This window comes from Peromyscus leucopus, chromosome 5 (assembly GCF_004664715.2).
Source record: "Peromyscus leucopus breed LL Stock chromosome 5, UCI_PerLeu_2.1, whole genome shotgun sequence".
Classification (NCBI taxonomy): domain Eukaryota; kingdom Metazoa; phylum Chordata; class Mammalia; order Rodentia; family Cricetidae; genus Peromyscus; species Peromyscus leucopus.
The window spans coordinates 18,429,482-18,451,579 of NC_051067.1; positions in this window are offsets into that span (position 1 = coordinate 18,429,482).

Below are 22,098 nucleotides of genomic sequence, written 5' to 3' on the forward strand. Positions count from 1 at the left end.
CCCCCCTCCCTCCCTTCCTTCCTTCCTTCCTTCCTTCCTTCCTTCCTTCCTTCCTTCCTTCCATTCTCCCTCTCCCTCCTTCCCTCCCTCCCTCTCTCCCTCCTTTCTTCCCCCCTTTCCCTCTCTCCTTCTCCCTCTTTTTCTTTCAGTCAGGATCTTATATATCCCAGACTGCCCCTCCTGCCTCATCCTCCTGATTGCTGGGTTCCAGGTACTCCAGGTGTGCACTGCCACATCTGGCTTGTATCTGTCTTAGTTCACAGGCCTGACCTGACCCAACACCTCCCTAAAATAAAAATGAAAAACAGAAAAATTTAAAAGAAAAGAAAAGAAAGAATAACTGTCTACTAAGGCTTCAGGAGGAATGTGCTGGTTACCAACCACCTGGTTACCAACCACCTGGTTACCAACCACCTGGAACTCGTTCTCCAGCTTGGTTTTGCCCCACTCTCTCCCTCACCAAACCGGCCTAAGTGCACTCCCAAGGGAAAAGGCAGGCTGTGCTCCAGCTGCCGTTAAAGGGGGGTTAGGAAAACACAGATCGGGAATCCGGCAACATCATTCTACCTGTCTTGGTGCCTGCCTGAGGAGAAAGTGACCCTGGTCTTTTAAGGTTTTAGGATTTTCACAGATGAGCTTTTTGATAGTGGAGTGGTAGAATTTTTGTCTGTCATGTGTGAGGCCCTGGGTTCCACCCCACTACCATAAAACTAACAGACGCGCGCGCGCGCGCGCACACACACACACACACACACACACACACACACACAAAATCCATCAATACAATATAAAGTCACATAAAAATCAACTTTTGCTAGGCATTGTGCCTCTGTAATTCTAGCATTTGGGATCCGAGGCAGGAAGATTCGTTATGAGTTTGAAGCCAGCCTCAAACTTGAGGCTATGTAGTGAGTTCCAGTCCGGCTACAATAATAATGATAATGATAATATCCAAGTTTTCGAATAGTTTTGTGTTTACAAACAAAACAGAAAACAAAACAAACCCATTCAGAATCCCTGCCTCCTGCACACCCACACTCCATCCATCATGGCTTGTGTGGCCTACTTGCCATATTAACATTGTTGAATCAGCCCATAACAGATGCATTCATCCTGTCTCATTTTGACCCAGTCTTTGCCTGGCTGCAGTAACCTACCAGTCTTGGGTCCCACACTGCATTACCTGGCATCTCTCCCATCTTCTCTTGGCTGTGACCATTCCTCAGACTGACTTTGCTTCTGTGAGCCTTGGGAGTTTTGAGGCACCATAGCCAGGAGCTTGGCAGACTGGTCTTCAGGGAGGCCTCAGGGGCTGTTTGTCTCGTGGTTGCAGGGGCTTAGGGGTCCTGAGAAGGAAACGCTCTTTCATTCAAGCCTCTGCCTCCTTCGAAGTTCCCCAGCTTCAGACAGCAAGAATCACACTGCGCAGGCACAGCCCCTCCCCAGTGCTCCGTTACCGCTCCAGGCAAGCACCTTTCCTTATTTATTTCTCTAAGAACAGACACGGTTTTAGAAGTTGAGGGTGTGCTTGGCAATAGCTGATGAAAGGAAAGGTGTGTGTGCGCGTGCGCGACTCATTTCCAATTATAGCTGCCATCCAGGGAGACATAGGACGTTCCCCATCAGCAATGGCTTATTTTAGTCCACAGTAGATACATTCTCCTTCCTTATTGTCAAGGAGGAGAATCTTGCTTTGCTTTTTACTGCCATAATTGTGTCCTCTTCCATTTTTTACTTTCGGTTGCTAAAGGAGTCAGGTTCATATTGATTTGTTTGTTTGTTTGTTTAGCTAGTTAGTTTGGGTTCACCTTTAATATGGTTCCCCAGAATTGCTTTGGATCCTACAGCAGAAGTGAGGTTGGGACCATACTGAAAAGGGTACTGTTCAGTTGCTACAATGCTTGCCACGAGAACACGAGGCCCCCAGAATCTGTAGAAGACGCCTGCATAGCAGCATGCATTGTAATCCCAGCATCCAGGAGGCAGAGACAAGAGGATCCCTGGGGTCCTCGGGCCAGCCAGTCCAGCTGAATTATCAAACTGTAGGTTGAGCAAAGAACCCTGGCTCAAACAATAAGGTGGAGAGTGATTGAGAAAGATATCTCATATCAACTTCTGGCCCCCACATGCATGCACATATACTCCACATATATGTACATATAACCCCTCCAACTCAGGAATAATATGTCTCAACTGGAATTTATTTTAAGAAAGCAAGAGGCATTCGTTATTGAAAAATTAATATCATCATCATATTATTGAGGGCCAAAGAAAGAGCCCATGTAGACATCACCACATACACTCATGTTGAAAACATCCAATAAAATGTCAATTGATGACCACTCCTTTTCATTGACATGTGATTTTTACATTTCATTTATTACCATGCAAATGTATTAAACTTTTTCATTAATGTGGTGAATACCAGAGAGAAAAACGTAAAGGAATAAGGGTGTACTCGGCTCCTACTGTCGGGGCTTTCGATCCTCTGCCATTCGACTCCATTGCTTCTGAGGGTGGCAGAGCTGAGATTATCAGGGTAGAATTATAGGGAGGGACAAGGCTGCGTTCCTTATGGTAGCTAGAAAGGACAGACCCAGGGCAAAGCACATCCCCCAGGGACGAGCCTGAGTGACCCACAGTTTCCAAGTAGGCTGCAGTCATAGAAGTTCATCATCCCCCAACAAATGTATCTGTTGATGAAGTCATTGATTACTTACTATCTGATCACCTCTCAATGATCGCTCTACCATCTGAGAACCAAGCCTTCAACTCACAAGTCTTTTGGGAAAAGGCTCAAACTATAACAATATGTAAATGATCTATATTTGTATTGTCAGTTCTTGGGACTTATGGGAAATTGATTTTAGGATCCTTATGTACCCTAAAATCCCTCATATAATACATGGCACAGTATTGGTATATCAATTGTGTACACCCTCCTGAATACATTAAGATACCTTACTCATAGTTCCCAATATATTGTAGATGCTCCATAAACTGCTGTTCTGTTGTATTATTTAGGGAATAGGCAGAAGCCTGTAGATCTTCAGTACAGACATAGTTTTATGAAATATTTTTTATTTTAATTTTTTAATGAAACAGAAACACCTAAATTCCAGACAAGTGCCTTGCTCTTACATTCAGACTGTATACTATAGTAATAGGTCTCTCTCTTTATTTCTCTCTCTCTCTCTCTTTTTAATAAAAGAACTTGTGTGAGAATTGTCAGTATACTAATTCCACCAAAAATTACAGGTTAGAATGCCTAAAGTCAGGGAAAGAGATGTTAAGAAAATTAGATACTCGAGATTATGGAGTCTCTCAAACATGAAGAGTTTCCTCTAATAGTATTCAATGTAGCTCATTTATAATCATAAAAAATTCAAGAAGATCAATTGTTAAGTAACCCCTAAAGGGAAAAGACTGATGACCTAATTGATAATATTCACAGCTCTATTGTCAAGTTCAAGATCAAAAGGACTGTAATATTGTCTAACCTGGATATAATATGCATATATGATGGCTGCCTTGGCTGTTCCTCTTCCAACTGTTTCTATGATTCCAGAGGTTTCTTCACCAAGAGACTCTATCAACAATGTGGTTTCATTTTCCACCTCCAGCTGAAAAAATAAACCTTTTCTAGCCTCCTAATGAAGCAGATGAACTGAGCTGGTGTGTAAGCATTGATGGCTGACTTGGGCCTCTGAGTATTTTTTGTCTGTAGTCCATTGAGCTCACAGATAGAGAACTATTGATCACAACACATGACTTTTATTATACACACACATATGTGATATATATAATCGTGTGTGTGTGTGACTATGTAGACAGCTATGCATAACTTCATGACAAGAAATGTGTTCTGAGAAATGAGTTAGATGATTTTACCACTGCATGAACATCAGAGAGTGTGCTTATATGATGGTGTAGCATGTCGTACACCTGATGGCACTGCCGTCATCTTTTATATGGTCCATTATTGACCGAAAGGCTGTTACACAACACGTGTGTGTGTGTGTGTGTGTGTGTGTGTGTGTGTGTGTGTGTTTGTATACACTGAAGCTCAAAACTTAGCTTCTTGGTTAATGTGATAACAGTAGAGGCTTTGTATTAAAAATAGAGAACAATAAAGACTGCCTACTGTTTAACACTGGACTGGAAGTAACACAATTAGACAATGGAAAGTGAACAGAGGTCAGCAAGACAGCTCAGTGGGTAAAGGTGCTCGCCTCCTGGGTGCTGGGGTTAGAGGTGTATGTTATCATCTTGTGCGTTTAAACGTTTTTTAAAGTTCTTTAATTTTTAAAGATTTTCTTTACGGGAGTATATTATATGTTGAGCATGTCCCCCCTCCCACCCTCTCATATCCACCCCCTTCTAGTTAATCTCTTTGGTTCCCTGGACAATTTCATTTCTGCTTGTATTCGGATACAGACACATGGTTTTATGTGACTATGAAATCTAGAAACGGTGAATGGGAGGAAGGACGCATTTGTCTTTCTGATCCTGCCTTAATTCACCTAATATGGTTGTCTCCAGTTGCATCCAGTCCACTTGAGATGTTTTTGACTTTGAGACAAGTCTTAGGGAGGGTTCAGTGGGTGGAGATGAGGGTAGTTGACCCTGACAACCAGCCCGTGAGCTGTGGCTCCAGGCTTTGCCAACACAAACCTACAGTCACCAGGGAAAGAGCCTGCATGATAGGGTGCAGGTTGGGCCCCAAGGCCGTTAAACTTCTGCCTTACTCTGAATTAACTCAGTTTAGGAAACCCTAACTTTTATCCCAGCCAGCTTTGTTCTCTGCACTTTGGAGAGCCTCAGGCCATGAATTTATTTGGGAGGGTGACAGAATGGGAGAGGAGGGACCATGCTGATCACTGTCAGTGTTAATTACTCCTCTGTATTAATACACTTTTGAAATACACTTCAAAAATAATGATGGACGAACTTAAATAGGGAAAAGGTTATATCAGGGTCAAACAAAACAGAGTTTTTAGGCACCCCTTACTTACTCATTCACAGTTTTTAGTCCCCACTATGCTTCCTGCATGGATGCCAGGTTCCAAGGTCACTTAGGCAAAGAGGCCTTAGGTAAGGCTGTGCGAAGTTTTGCTCTTGTTCAATTCAATTAAAATCCAGTGGTAATCTAAGCATTTATATAATTACAGGCAGTTATTATCTAGATTGTTTTGCAAAGGCCAACTTTGACTCAGAGCGCCTTTGAAACCCTTCCACAGAACAAAACAATTATTACACACGAGGTTTAGCTCAAGCAAAGAGCTTGAGTGCAAAGCCTTTTGTTGAAGTTTCCGAAGTGCATGGTTAGCGTTTAAAAGGCAGCTCTGAAGAGTGCCTTCCCTGAAACCGCTTCTACACCTCTCCAGACAGGAAATATGAAAGAGGCCTGGATGCTTCCCATTCTCTGGAGAGGAATTTTCTCCCTTTACTTAGGAATTAAATTAAAAATAGCATTTTACTTCTTTGCAGGTCTACAGACAGGATTAAATTAGATTGTGAATGTTAACCAGGAGAAAACATAGTGAGACTCTGAAAAGCCAGCCAGGGGTGTTGTGAAGGTCAACATCTTCATGCCCAAGTTAAAATGAGCCCCCATGGTCTTTGACTAGCGTCCTCCATCTCCCCTGCGTAGACAAACATTTTTGTGGCTGTTTCTCCTGATCAGATCCAGCTGCCCCAGTGGGTTCAGTACATGTCTCTGTAGTTCTGTTTCTATGGGGTTTCTGAACCTTTCCGAAGAGGGCATGTCACAACAGCCTTTCCTAGCTCCTCTTCTTGGTTCTGTTTGTTAACTATCAAGAACAAGTAGGAAATACATCTCCAGCTATTTTGCACTTTCTTAAGAAGTCCAAGTCCCATTTCATAATTTATGGGCATAACAGAATTCTAGCCATGTCCCTTTCAGGCATTTACATAGCAAAGTAATCCAAAAGATACACTCGCTAAAGCAGGACTGACCTGCTAGGTTTCTGATATTAAAAGAAAGAAGGCAGTTGTTGAGGAGTCGAATTGCAGCAAGAGGAACTTCTTACTCTGTTCTGCAGAGTCTGCTTTCTTAAACTGTGGGTCATGACCCCACATGGGGTTACATAACTGTACATGGGGGGGGGGGCAAAAATGGTAACAGTGAAAGGTCTCCATATGTGCAACAACCAAAAATAAATTGGAAACAAGTATGTATGGCATCTGGGGGTGCTTGTGGCTGTTGGAGCCCATGTTCAATGCATTGCACATCGTCACTGCAGCCTTGATTCCGAACATGCACAGCATGCATACTTTGCCTTCTTCCACATACTGTCTCAACAGCATCAATGCTACTGAGCACAGCCTGGCACCCCCCACTCACATTTGAGGCTATGGTGTGGTATGAGTTGCTGTGTTTTGAATGCACACATGCGGTTTTCCACTCTCCCAGAAAGAAACCTGATGCTTTGATTGTGAAATGCAGACTTACTAATTTCTTACCATCATCCCTCAGCTTGCAAGTGCCTAATGGTCTTGGAATTGTATTGTGCTAGAATGCCTGATTTTGGCAAAGCATTTAGTGTTTATTTTGTGTGGAGGTAGAGAGTCCTTGCTGTGGCAAGAAGACAACAAGGGGAAGCCCATTCTTACTTTCTATCCTGTGGGTCCCGGGGATCGAACCCAGGTCATTACCCTTGTCGGCAGGTGCCTTCACCACTGAGCCACCTTGGCAGCCCAGAATGTTTGATTTTCAGAATTACTGTTTGAGTTGCTGACTTGAATTTCATTAAAAAAGATCATCCCATGAATTTTGGCTTGGATTAGGAGAGAATTTCCAACAAATTCTGAAATGACTCTGAACATGCTTCTGCCATTTTGAATTTACTTATGTGTGTATTCATGTAGAGCAGTATTCCCAGGACTGATGATTATAAAATCAAAATATTTATCAACTTGGAAACAGTGAAGATAACCTGACTCCCCACAGAATCAAAAATTCAGCCAAGATTTAATTCTTTATATAAAAACAAACAAACACATGCATGTCAGTATGCTGACTTGCTTTCATCTTTAACAAATGGTGAAATTATAAACATATACAAAAAATTGTCCTAAAATAAATGTCTTTATTATCAATAACTGATCTCTATGCCTATGTTATATACCAATGTACCTGTGGTCACATAAAATTGTCATGTGTGAAAAGGGGCCCCTAGTGGAAAATGTTTAAGAAGCCCTTTACTATAGCACAAAGGAAGCAAATAGCTGAAAAATATATAAAAGTAAAAAGACTTTAATAATTTTTCAGACTGAGTCTTCCTATCTAATGTGGTCTGACTTTGAACTCCATAATGCTAGGATTACAGTCATGTACCACTACATCCAGCTCAAGGCGTCTTTTAAAATGAGCAGCTGGGTTCAGGGGTATACACACATAACCCCAGAACTTGGGAAGTAGAATCAGGAGAATTGGATATTCAAGGTCACCCTTGACTACATAATACCTTTTTTTTTTTTTTTGAGGCCAGCCTGGGCTACATGAGTCCCTGCCTCACAAAAACAAAACAAAACAAAACAAAATAAAACAAAACAACAGTAAAATAAGGACTTGGCTCAAATGGCACCACAACATCCAACCCATCCTCATCCATCTGAAAAGAAATATGTCTTCAAGCTTACCGAATTATGACATTCCAGCATCTTCTATGTCAGAGTGTGAGTTACAGGAAGAAAGGGGTCTTGAATGTTTTGTTCACTGATTTATCCTGACGTTCCCGACTAGTGCTTGACACCCCCAAGCCCCCCACCCCCGTAACACCATTCCAGTTTGTACAACACTGAGGATAGAGCCCACGTCTTTATGCATGTAAAGCAAGCACTCTACCAGCTAAGTTATATCCTGTCCCCTGGTTTTGTTATTTGAGACATTCTCATCTGAAGTCCAGTCTGGCCTGGAAGTTATTCTATAGACCAGGCTGGTCTCAAACTTGTCAGCCTCTGGCCTCCACCTTCCAAGTACTGGGGCTACAGGCATGTATCACCACCATACCCTGTTTATAATATTTTCCATATTAAAATGAAATGTGCAGGAGGTATGAGTGATCAGAAGACAAAGCAATGGACTAGAACTAATTGATCCACATTATCAATATTCAACTGGTACCAAAGGCATCTCAAGACACCAACAGATTGTATGTCCTTTCCCATGTGGTCTAAAACAGCTCACACCTATGAATGTCTCCTGTATTCCTTCTGACAGGGACTATGAAAGCTCATTTTGATTGAATTCAAAACAATTTAAGTAACTGAGTAACTCAACAAATTATTCTGTGGTCCATTTCAAGAGAGACATGAATGATGGCTAAGCTCCGACCAGCCCTGGCCACTTGGTGTGTGTGTGAGCTTTGTGGCATGCTGCCTGCAAGGCGCCAAGGGCCGAGAATGTCTTAAGCTTGCAGGCTGTAGAATGGAGGGGGAGGATTATAAGGAGGTACGCATCTGAGTCTGCAGAGCCGTCAAATCTAAGAGTTCAGAAGGAATGAAGGACTCCAGGGACAGGGACATTCAGATTGCCAAGTCCAACATGGAGGAAAGAAAAAGCCCAGTGTGAAGACACAGGACCCCTAGCTATGGGGAGGCTAGAACAGGAGGATCACAAGTTTGAGGCCAGCATGCGCTACCAGATCCTATCTCAAAAGAAGAAAAAGAGAAGGATGAGAGCATTAAAAAGAAATCAAACCAACACAACAAAGCACTGAACAAAGTCATTTAAACTATTTGGCATATTTTTATGAATTATTTGGGAATTTTCTACAATGCACCCCAATCATTTGCTTCCCATTCCTCCCTGGTTTACCTTCTCACCCCTGTAACCCTCCACCCCCTAAAGAACCCATCAACTCCACTTTGTGCTGCCCATACACTCATTGGAGCCTGGTCAAACTCCCAGTGGCCAGCATCTTAAAGAAAACTGAGCCGTTTCTCCATACACGCTAGAAGCCATCAACTGTGAAGAGCTACATTTCAGCATCTTTATCACAGGTTTTAAGGACTCTCTTCAATAGCTTCCTGTCCAGACCATCTGCCTATCTCTGTGTATGTCTCTGATGAGGGAGAGGTTGCCACAGAAGCCTTCAATGTCTCTCATTCTCAGTTCCCGGTCTGTAGTCATCGACACCACTGCATACGGAGCTTCCCTGCCCATAGCGGCTGGTAGCAGCACAGATCACAGACGTCAACACAGCCTCTGGCTGCTGCAAGGACCACAGAAGTCTCTCAAGGAGACTCCATGCAGAAAATGAGCCATTCTGCATCTCGGATAGCTTGTTGCTCAGAGTCAGGGTGATTGTGCAGCTGAGCAGCATGTTCCGGGGCAGGACCTGCTCAACTCAAGGCTACTGAACACCACCCTGCCCTTAGTGCCCGTCACCCTGCCAGAAGCCCAGGCACAACCCTTGTGCTTGCAGCCCTCAGGCATCCATGCAGCCTTGCACTCTTTAAACTATTGTTGTTGTTATTCATGTATGTGCATATGCCACAGTATGTTTGTGCAGGTCAGAGGACGGCTTGGTATTGGTTCCGTCTTTCCATGGGTTTCAGGGGTCAATCTCACCTCCTCAGGCTTGTGCCTTACCTGCTGAGCCATCTCACCTGCCCTCAAAGTGATTTATTAAAAGCCATAAAGAGTCTAAAGACTGTTCTATTATCTATGATTCTAAATTCCTGTGGACAGCCTCGGTTATTATAAGATCCAGGAATGAGGAAAAAGAAGATGAGAAACTGTTCCCCATGGAGATAAATACCAAAGAAAGATGAACCTTTAGACCAGTGGTTCTCAACCTGTGGGTTGAGACCTTTTTTTGGGGGGGTCACATATCAGATATCCTGCATATCAGATATTTACATTATGATTCATAACAGTAGCAAAATTACAGTTATGAAGTAGCAATGGTTTACGGTTGTGGGTCACTGCAATGTGAGGGACTGTATTAAAGGATCACAGCATTAGGAAGGTTGAGAACCACTGAGCTCAACAAAGACAATGCAAACATGTCAGAGTCCTTTGGGGACCAGATTCAGGCAGAAGTTATCAAAGGAAAAGCTGAAAACTGATGCTCAACATCCAGCAGGAAGGAAGCCAGGTAGAGGTAGGAAGTTCATCACAGCATCTCACCCCATTGCCTAAGTGGAAACAAACCCTAGGCCTGATACTGTTACAAGCATTATTGGCTAATATTCCTAGCATTTTCTCCATTGGTTAAATTAAGTAGAAGCATTACCAGGGGGCAGCAAGAGCCCCCTGGTAATGAGACAATTTTTTATAACCAAACAAATGCTAAGAGTATAACAGGCCCTCCCCTGTGTTTGCTGTTGGACAGATGTATCCCTGCAGGAGGCCTGGCACTTATGGGCTGAAGGTAAGAGGAAAATCAAATGAAGCCATGTCAATGTCAGGAAATGAATGCTGCACATCTCTGGAAGAAAATAGGGGTGAGGGTAGGGGAGGTGGGATCAGTGGGTTTCTACTCGGGATGACCTAGATCTTTCTATCCACCTCATTTGTTGTCTTCTCATGCACACTAACTGCCCTCCTCTTCACAGGATGGCTCCTCTTCACAATGGTTCCCGATACCATGGTCTCACACTACACCCAAAGCCAGGAACACTGAACCTGGCCTTCCTGAAGCCACCTCTAAAAGAGAAGACTGAGCCTCAGCGGCAGTGTACAGCCCCTTACACTGCAGACTGTACAAGAAGACTCCCAGGCGCCATTTTAAAACCAGTGAGAGATACGAATAATCACACGACCGTTAGTTTACACAGGCCAGGATCCATCTCATCTAGGGGTGCAGCTCAGTGTAGGGAGCTGTGCTTTCCTGTCATGTACAGGGCCCACAGTTCGATTCCCAGCACCACAAAAGATGCTTCTTAAGGAATGAACCTGGAAGGAACCATGCTTTCCTAAATTGGAAAAAAAAAAAAGCTGGTAAGATTGTGGTTTGTTAGAAAGATAGAGATGGAGAGGGACGGGCAGCAGTTCTGTCCGTCTGTCTCTCTCTCTCTTTTGTTTGTGATTCAGAAGATAGGACCTAGGGCATTCTATATGCTAGTCCACTGCTCTGCCACCAAGCCCCACTTCAGGCCTGCTATCACCTCTCTCTTACTTTACATACAGTGGCATTAACTCTTTGTGGTGTCCAGTTCTGTGAACTTTGTCAAATGCATAGAATTGTGTCATCACTGCCATGACAATCACAATGGAGAAAAATGTACCAGGAAAGTGAAAGGACATTGGGAGCGATATGTGGAGATCACCACTAGTCTGCGGCCAGCCTGGGCTACATGGGGAGGACCCAATGACCACGTCTATGATCAGCCAGCATGGATTGAATGCTGTGGTCCAAATGGCAGAGGTGTGTATGTGGATCTTCTTGTGCCCTTTCTTCTTTATGAGTTCACAAAGGATGGTGACCTAACAATTTAAAATTTCATATAGGGAAGCACAGACAACATACTCTAGGGCTTTGAAGAAGAGAGAGACACACAGCTTCCAGGACACCTTAGTCAAGAGGCCAGCTGAATGCTCTGTCTTTGATCATTGCCCTGTAGCTGACTTCATGGATTGCTTTGATTTCCAAAGGACTCAAACTGTTACTTCTTTCCACCTTTCTAGTCCTTCAGCTCACAAGGCTGGGTGTTCTTGTCCTCTGTCTGGGTTCAGGGTGTGCCTGCATTGCAGAAAGGGAGACAGGATCTGCAATTCATTCCAGTCAGGACCAGTTAATACAGGTTAGCCTTCAGGACTTGCCTTTAGCAGGTAGATGTTCCTGACAAACTATTTAGAAGACATGCAAGCATGACTTTTGTGAACTTGACAGACGCTTTGAACACAATAAGGGATATAAAAAAAAAGTAAAAGCTTGATTATTAGGCCTGGCCATGTACCTCAGTAGGTGGAGTACTTGCCTAGCATGCACAAAGCTCCTGGATTGATTCCTCAGCACTGCACAAACAGGATGTGATAGTGCATGCCTGTAATGCTGTCATTCAGGAGATAGAGTCCAGGAGATAGAGTCAGAAGGTTCAGAACTTTGAGGTCATCCTCTGCCACATAGCAAGTTTGAGGCTATTTGGGGGTACAGGAGAGAGACCCTGCCTCAAAAAAAAATATATCGATTATTAGGACAGCCAGCACAGCAACTAACAAACCAAAGGACAGTCCAGAAAGAGTTGCATTTCAGCCTGTTCCACAATATCACAGTGTCTCCAGTTCCATGAATGAGGCTGCCTGTGGCTGAACAGCAGTATCCAAGCCATGCTGCTTTCTTTCAGGGAGCTGGCGCCAAGGCTTGTCTCGAGTGCCCGGGGCCAGCATGTGCCTTTGTGCAAAGCAGGGAAAGCCGTCCCTGCATGGCAATGCTCTATTTCTATCTGTTAGGATACTGTTGTCATGTGCTACGAACCTGTGATAGGCAATCGATTACAAATCCTTGAGGCATGAACTCTGAGTGGTGCCCCTTACGGTATACAGTGTGTAGCCAACACAGCTGTTACAGCGGTCTCAAGACCCAGTTGTTCAGGGACTGAGAAAAACTCCCATTGTTTCTGAAGGTCTGGGCCAGAGGTCTGGGGGCGCCTGCCAGTTTATTAATAAATTAATGCAGCACTTACAGCGTGGTTATTAAATCAGAGGCTCAGTGCTGCATGCTCGATGGCCACTGTTTTCTTTAATCATCACCAAAGAATTGTGAATAAATATTATCTTTATGCTTATTTTATTACTATTATTATTAGTTAAGTGTGTGTGTATGTGTGATTGTGTGATTGTATGATTGTGTGTGTGTGTGTGATTGTGCTTGTGTGGAGGTCAGAAAACAACTTCCATAGTATAGTTTCTGGAGCTCAAACTCAGATACTAACATGGGCTGCAAGCGGGTTTTTTTGCCCACTGAGCCATCTTGCTGGCCCCCAGTCTTTTGGAAGCAAAGAAGCCCAAGATGAGATTGTGTATGTGATGCTCTAACTCACACATCAGGTAGTCCGATGCCCACCCGGAATCCTGAGAACCAATGCTAAGGTTACACTCTTCCTTCTCAGCAGGTGCTCCTAAATATATGTATTTTCTTGACAGACTGCATTCCACATTCTGTTGGAATGTGACTGATTTGTGTAAGTTTCTCTAGGTTGATTCATATTGTTGGGCTTCTCAAGGAAAAAGGGGAAGCTCTAGGGTGACACAGAAGATGATGTGAACATATTGGCAACTGCAGATGTGAACGAGAAACCCATCTTTTCAGACCGAGCGACAGAAAACCACGCAGATGACGGGTTTGGCTGTAGAAGTGATGTCCGTGGTGCCACTGAGTCATCTGTGTCTCAGTGGGCCGAGCCGGCCTTTGCTCAATTAGGAGGACCAGCCCTCCAAATTGGAAGCTGGTTGGCAGAGATTCAAGTCTAAAAGCCTGAGCTTTCAAACCATCCTTAAGATCTTTGGTGAATCGACATGTCTGCTTCCTCTGAATACAAGCCAAAGAGGGGCTGGCTGGCCAGACCAGTTTTCTTTCCTCTGGGCCTTTGACATCTTGGGACCAGAGCTTTGGGTCCAGTAAAACATTCTCCTGGAAGTCTTGCTTGCTCGCCTCCCTTGTCAGGAGAAGCTGATTAAAACAAACGAGGAATGAAACGTTTTTTGCCCATCAACTCCTTGTTTGCTTCTCTTCCATGAACAGTTCTTAATTTAACCGATTTCCTTCTTAATTAGATTTAGCAATTAGGGTTGCCCATTAACCTAAAGTTTTCCTGTAAGAGACTCATCTTCCACCGAGCCTGCCTGCTTTACAGCCCCACAGCTGCGTAATTGGCAGTTAAATTCCCATCCATTCAAAGCACACTAGATCCGCACAGCCCTACCCAGGTGGCTGGCACCAGTCTGCTCCAGTGATGGAAGCCACTGCCAAGCACCTCCTTGCCAGCTACTCTAGGGCGAAAGGGGCCACAGAGCAAGACAGTCTGGGACATTTAGATCTCCACACGTCTCTCATCTAGTCATCCAACCAAAGCTTATTGGACACTTGTGATCTCTAAACACTGTCCTGTTTGGGGGGCAGGTATTGTCTGCCAGGCTTCGGGGAGAGCTCTGCATGTAGGGGAAGTTGTGGTTTTATGCAGGTGAGTGGCAGTTACCCCCCCCCCCGTGCTGTTACAGATTGATGGGGATTAAAGATGAACTATTGTTTTTTCTTCAGAGAGTAATTATTGCTGTTGTTGTTTGTTTTTTGAGACTGGGTCTCCTATATAACCCAGGCTGATCTTCAACTCACTATATAGCTGAGGATAGTCTTGAACTCTTCCTGCCAAGTACTGGGATGACAGGTGTGTACCCCATGCCCTGTCAAAGAGTAATTTTTATTCCATGTTATATTTTTGGGGAAAAAAAAGAGTAGGTCTCTCTGATGTGCATACTTAATTTTTTTAATTTCAGAGTTTTCTTTACAGAGAAATTTGGATTATCCTCCCAGGCTGCAAATGTAATTAACAAGTACTTCCTTGCTTCTGTTTTCTGTTTGTTTGTTTGTGAAAGGGTATCGCATAGTCCAGGGTGGTTTCAAATTCACTGTCTCGCTGAGGTGTAGCTGAGGACTCCCTTGAACTTCTGATCCTCCAGTCTCCTGAGTGCTGGGGCTGCGGGTACATGCTAAGGGTGCACGCGTGCTGATGGAGTAAACCGAGCCGCAGATCACCCTCACAGTTCCTTAAACATGTAAGCGCTCATTGCATATGGTATGTTGGTCTTTTCTCGATTTAAAGTTAGCATGTTAAGCAATGGGTTTCATTACGGCTTTGTCATACATGTATGCCATTATACCCCCTCCTCCTTTCTCTGTGTCCCTGTCCTCCCCAGCTTGTCCCCTCTCCCTCTCCCCAATAGTCCCTGCTTCTGCTCTCCTGGGGACTCTAACAGAACTCCCGGTTAATGAGCAACCTAATTGCTAAATCTGATCAGGAAGGAAATAGGTACAATTCAGACTCCTTGTAAGAATCCAACAAGAAGGCAAGAATGCTTATCAGGCCTGAAGCAGAACAGATGTTTGTACAGATGACAGAGCCGGCAGTGGGATGCCTTCCCCAGGTGTGGAGAGACACCTGCAGCATGGGCTGGCCCTGGGGCTGACACCTCATGGCCCCAAGGCAGGAAGTCTTTGGTTTTTGTTAGGAAACAGGTGGCTTTGTCTTACTGCTCAAATTACTCAAGGTAAACGAGCTGCTTCTGCCGCCCTGGAGGTTTGCGTTCAAGCAGGGATTTCTTTCCTTCCTGTTTGAGCAGCAGAGGGTCAAGCTTAAGGGCAGTAAATGAGACTGATAGAGTCAAGCTCCTCCCTTTTATTACTTCAATTGAGTGACATAAGAGCCTGCAGACTTGACCTCTGTGGAAAACTATTATGGGTTGGATGTGTCTCTGAGAACTTCCTGTGTTGAGAATTTGCTGTCTGGATTCATCTGGGAGTGGTGTTTTAAGATTCAGACTTTGGAAGTTCACTGGGATCAGATGAGGTTATAAGGGTGTGTCCCCCATGATGCCCAAAGGGACATTGTAAGAGGAGAAAGCTGAGCTAGGGGTAGCTCTGGCTTTCTGTGAGATGCCCTCGCTACAGTTGAGTTGAGATTGAGCTGATGCTGGTTCTGTGTGCTGGCACTTTGGGCTCCAAAAGTTGGAACCAGATAAACTTCAGTTCTTTATAAATTTCCTGGTCTCAGATGTTTTCTTACAGAACCAAAAATTAAATACCAGAAGGAGCATGGCTATTTCTCAAAAGGAAAATGAACTTTCAAACATTAAAGTGATATAAAGAGAGAAAAAATTGTTTTAGAGTTCAGTGCAGTAGTTAGGATTCCCTATGCATGGATTGAATGAGTCACAGGTAGAAATTTGTTTCTTTTAATTGTTTAATTGTATTTATCTAGTGTGTGTGTGTGTGTGTGTGTGTGTGTGTGCGCGCGCGCGCGCGCGCGCGCACGCCATATGTGTGTGGATGCTCATGGAGTTCAGAAGAGCGTGCTGGATCCCTTGGAGCTGGAGTTATAGGCAGTTGTAAACTGTCCCATGTGGGGCTGGGAAACAAATCCCGGTCCTCTGCAAAAGCAATAAGCATTTATCCATGGAGTCAACCAAATCCTAGTCCTCTGCAAAAGCAATAAGCATTTATCCATGGAGTCATCTCTCCAGTCCCTGAGCATTTCCAGTCATGGAACTAATACACCGGAAGCCAAAGGTCTGGTGGGCAGTAATGAAGGTAAGGCTCATTCATAATCCCCATGGGCAGCGGTATAGGCCAGCAGTATAGGCGTATGCCTCCCCTTTCCCTTGCAGAGAGAGGATGGCTAGAAAGATCTGTCATGCTGCTTTAATGCCCCCCCCCCATTTCCTGGGATAATCAGATCATTTGTTTAAGCTATGTTTGTTCGGCCAGAACTTAAAGACCGAGGGAGATCGGTTGTACATTATAGGTTGAATGGGTGCCCTGATGTGCTGTTTCTGAAGCATTGCTTGAGGGTTTGGAGGCACTTGGTAAAGTGCCTTCCATGCAAGCATGAGGTCTTTAATTCAATCCCACAGAAATGTCAGATGTAGTGGTGCACATCTGTAATCTCAGCGCTAGGGAGGCAGAGACAGGAGCATCACTGGCCTTTGATGTCTACCCAGTGTAGCCAAGTTGGCAAGCTCCAGGTTCAGTGATCTATTCTACCCCAAAGAATAAAGTAGAGAGCAGTTGAAGTTGACCTCTGACCTCTACTGCACTAAATCTCCTGTGCTAAGGCATCAGAAAACATTCATGTACACACAGAGAGACACACACATACAGACACACACACACACACACACACACACACAAAACTTCTTAACTCTAAGGGTGCCCTCTCTGCTGCTTTCCTCCTCTGAGCATTGTCTGTGAGTTATTCTGTTTAGTTTGGTTTCGAGAGACAGGGTCTTACTATGTGTTCCTGGTTGGCTTGGTATGCACTAAGTAATCCAAGCTGCCATTGAACTTGATGATAACTTCCCACTCTGCCCTGGAGTGCTGGGATTATAGGCATGTACTACCACCTCCAGTTGGGAATGACCTTTTTTACTGTTTTATTTTATTTTGAAGTGTGTGTGTGTTGTGTGTGTGAGTGTATACACACTCCCATTTGTGTATGCTGAATGCGGGCTCCAGGAGAGACCAAAGAGGGTGCCAGATTTGCTTGGCGCTGGAGTCATGGGCGGTTCTCTGCGAAAGCAACACACACTCTTAACTGCTGAGCTACTTCTCTACCTCCACCATCCTTTAAAAAATATTCATTTCTTATGTGTGTACAAGTCTGCATGCAAGTATGCATGTATGTGAAGGTGTGCGTGCCTGTGCAAAAGCAGAGGCCAGAGAGGCCATCTGGTGTCCTCTCCCATCACTGCCTGTCCATTCCTTTGAGTCCCTTCCTGAACATGAGACTTTTGTCTCCGCTAGGCTGGAAGCTGGCAAGTCCCAGCAACTCCCCTTTCCCCACCACCCCCACTCTGGGAGTTGGGGTTACAGACATTTTCAGGGCTGCCTGGCTTGTTACAATGAGTGCTCGGATCCAAGCTCCGGTGCTTATAGGGGCCGGGTCTTTCCTCTAGTGCCCACAATGGCCTTTTTAGAAGCTTGCTCTCCCCTCAACACTCTCACAGGCGCATTCTTCTGGCCTGCAGCAGCAGCCCTTTCCAGTGCTGAACACAAAGGACATTTGTTGCATGTAATTGTGTTCTAAAGCTGTCCCATTTCCATTATGAATAATCACGACACCGGGGATGAAGGGGGACTGAGACACCACATTTAAGCCACTAGAATGCTATGATTCATTTTGGTCTCTTTATTAAGAATCCTATCTCAGATCATTTGCAGCCAGGTTCTACCCCCAAGCAAGTTTCTTCGGTCGTGTTAAATTCATGGGGAGAATCCCCTGAGGATTTAGCACTGAAAAATAGACAGCTTTAATAACGGAATGCTGATGTAAAGAGCAGGGTAAGGCAGTGTGTTCTCACCATTTAGGGAAAAGATGGGTAAGTTGTTACTAATAAGCCGTGCAGCATTTTTTTCCTTGCCGTTTTCTTCATATGAAGGAATATGGAGATGAACTTTTAAATGCCAGATGATTGCCTGACGGCTTCCATCTCTAGGGCAAACGTTTAGTTAGGGATCATTTTGCTATTGCCTTTACTAAAGCCTTGGAGGGCTCACACTTACATAAAAAGTCAGATCTCTGCACAAGAGTGCAGTGGATAGAGTCATGTGGGACCCAGATACTTCTTGGTCCCATTTCACAACTATTTTGGACTCAACTGGTCAGCTTTCCATTGCTCTAATGAATGCCAGAGGTGAATCACCTTGAAAAGAGAAAAGCTTATTTGGGCCATGGTAGCAGTTTTCAGACCTGTTTGCTGGCCTGTTGCTCTGAGTCTTTGGTTCAGCAGCATGTCATGGTGGAAGTGAGTGGAAGAGCAAACTGCTGTCACAGGGGTCAGGAAGGAGAGAAGTGTTGGGTGTGTCCCAGGGACCTAGCATCTTCCAACTGGGTTTCTTTTTTTTCAACCTTTAAGAGGTTCTGGCCCTTCTGACTGCAGGAGATTGAATCAGCAACACATGGGCCTTTCAAGACACTTACTCAAGCCCTCCTATCTTTTTAAAGACAGGGTTTCACATGGCCCAGCCCGGCCCCTATGTGGCTAACCTTGACCTTCTGATCCTTCTGCCTTCACTTCCTGAATGTTGATGATCACAGGCCACCACGGCCAGTTGATACAGCGCTGGCAATCGAACTCTGGACTTTGTACTCTGTAGGCAAGTACTCTGCCCATCGAGTTACATCCCCAGCCCCAGACACCAACTTTCTCATGAGTGAGGCTGGGAGCAGGGGTCGCCAGGGCCTGTGTCACCTTCCTGGGTGAAGTCCCAATGTAACTCGTCCGTCCCTTCTCTTACCATTTACATCTGCACATCCAGTCATGTATCCCATACTCAATTCCAGTTATGTCAAAGCTGCCTCCCACATCTGCCATGGTTTTGAACATGATCCTTCCACCCACCTTTCCAACCAGGGAAGTTCATTCATCTTTTAAGAACTTCTTCTAATGTGACCTCTAGAAAATTATCTTACTCTAAACAAAGCCGTTCTTCTTTCCACAGACCTGCTTCAGTTGTGGAACTAAGTGGGCTGGCAGGATTGATTTGTAATTTCAGCTCCACATGGTGTCCCACAGAGGACAAGGACTTCATTTTAGACATTTCTACTCTCCATCCCAAGGCTTTACAACAGTAGGAATATTGACTTTTTCGGCCGGAAAATTCTTTTTAAAAATATTGTTACATTTTCTTTATTCTGTGTGTGGGACAAAGTGTGCAGGAATCAGTTCTCCCCTTCTCCGATGTGAGTCCCAGAGATCGAACAGGTTATCAGGCTTGATGGCAAGAACTTTTACTAGCTAAGCCAATTTGCTGGTCTACAGAAAAGCAGTACAGATCTCTAGTGTGAAAATTTAGAAAAATATCCTCAGACATGGCTAATGTCTTGGGGGTGTGGCATACTTCACACACACACACACACACACACACACACACACACACACACACATGAGAGAGAGAGAGAGAGAGAGAGAGAGAGAGAGAGAGAGCAGAGAGACACAGAGACAGAGAGAGACACAGATAGAGAGGGAGAGGGAGAGGTTCCTGGTTGGAACCACTACCCCAGCTCTAATAGACAGCCTGATCCTAGGTACTTAATGAATATTTGCTGAGCTAACAAAGCAATGCTCGAATTAATGAATACAAATCTAAGTGAATCAAGTGCACAATGGTAAATAAACAAACCCAACATCTTGTTTTAGCCTCTCTGCATCCATCAAATCAAACTTGAAGTCTCTATTGTAGCCACGGAGGCTCTTCAAGGGCGGACTCAGCCTTCCTTCTGCCTTTGTCAGGGTTTTGCTCTTGCTCTTGACCTCTGGGCTCTTTCCTGTTCTCTTGCTTTGTCTGCCTTTCCTGTCACTCAAATTCCATGCTTCCTTCAGGACAAAGGACTAACTTCTTGCAAACGCCTTCTGCCACTTGCTCACATTCATCTGGGAATGAACACATGTGCATGTATATTGCTTTGGGTCTTAGGATTATTGATTAGTGTTTTTGTTTCGTAAACACACATACAGACTTTCTTCTTAACTGAAAAATAGCTCCTCGGCAGGAGGGTTCGCTCCTTCCAAGCTTTTCCTCCCCTTACCACTGCTGGGAGCTGGAAGAACAGATGTTTGGCTTTGCTTGAAGCACACACTGCTTTAAGGAACTAGCAGATGTGTTCAATCTGTGATCTGTGTTGAAGAGGCAAAGGGATAACTCCTTAATAACCTGCAGTTTTAAGAATAAATTCAGTCAAACAGATATGAATAGAAGGAGTTTGCAAATGTTTTAGGATTTCTGTGAGAAAGCATGGAATACACTCCCAATAAGAAATACGGAAATGCATGCATTTTCTTTTTCTTTGTTTTTTCAATTCTGTTTGTGCTTAAACTCCACTCAGGATCTTTTCTGCAGTGGCAAAACAGTATTAGAAACTGGGTGTGATAGTGCATGCCTGTAATACCAGTACTTGGAAAGTAGAGGCGGGAGGATAAGGAGTTTAAGGCCAGCCTGGGTTATATGAGACCCTATTAAAAAAAAAAAAAAGAAAAAGAAAATAAACCAAACTAAATAGCCACCACCACCACCACAACAAACTGTGATGTTATCAGGTTAAACAAAAAGCATCACATGTGGAATCTGGGTTGAAATAAAAATCTGAAGGTGGAGGGAACTGTCTGAAGAGGAGGAAGAGCATGGGGGTGGGGGGAGGATACGAGGGGGTGAATGGGATCAAATTACATTCCACAAGTGTATGAAAAATGTCATAGTGAGACTCGTTATTAATTAGCAGTTAATATATGCTAATGCAATGTCTTGGAAACAAATACTGCCAGCCTTCCTGGTTTCTTTCTCAGCCCCTCCCAGGCTTCCAACTGGCTCCAGGTCTGTGGGCTTCCAAGTACCGCAACTGTAAGCTTCCAGGACCAGAAGCAAGTTCCTCTCTGTTCCCATGGGTTGCTCCTACTGTGGTGTGAAAGGCTCCTGTGTCTGAACACTTGGTCCTCAGCTGGTGGTGCTGGCTTGGAGATGGTGAGATCCTAAGGAGGAGAAGAAGGTCTGCTGATAAGAGTGAGTCTCTGGGGACAGGCTTTGGGGATTCATAGCCTAACCCCACTTTCTGCCCAATGGTGGCAGGCGCAAGGTGACCAGCGACCTCACGAACCTGCAGCCACGCCTTTCCTCCTTGATGGAGTATATGCGTCTCCTCCTAAAGTGTGAGTCAGATGAACCCGTCCTTCCTCAAGCTGCTTCTTGTCAGGCATTTGGCCACAGCAACAAGCCACCAACCCCTTCCTCCTATCAGTCCCTTTCAGGTGTTCTCAAGCTGGAGGCTCAATCTTTATGGCATGCTCACATGTGAGTGAAGACTTGTTATTATGTGCATATGTGGTGTGTGTTTGTGTATGTGCACGTCATGGTGAGCATGTGAAGGGCAGAGGACAACTACATAAGAGTTGGTTCTCTCCATCCACCTCTTTACAAAGATAAATGTGTGCGTATGGGGGTTTTGCCTGCATGTATGTAGGTGCCTCATATTCATGTCTGGTGCTTGCAGAAGCCAGAAGAGGGCCTCAGGACCCTGTAACTGGAGTTCCCAATGGCTGTGAGCCACCGTGTGGGCAGGGAATTCAAGGAAGTTCCTTTTCAAGAGCAGCCAGTCTTCTTAACTCTCCATCTCTAACACCGCCATCTCTCCAGCCTTCTTCCACTCTGTCTTTGCCCACTGAGCCATCTCCCCAGCCCACTTTCCTTGTTTTCACATCAATAGATAATCAAAATCGAGTTCTCTCTGATCTCCTCTGGCTCTGTCTCGTGCATTAGCTGTGGTACAAGCTTTCCTGAGTTACCAGTTCCTAGTTCTGAAGGCGGTAGAAGAGTCAATAGTCCAATCTGGAATTCCAGGTTCCTTTCCCTGCTTCTCCAT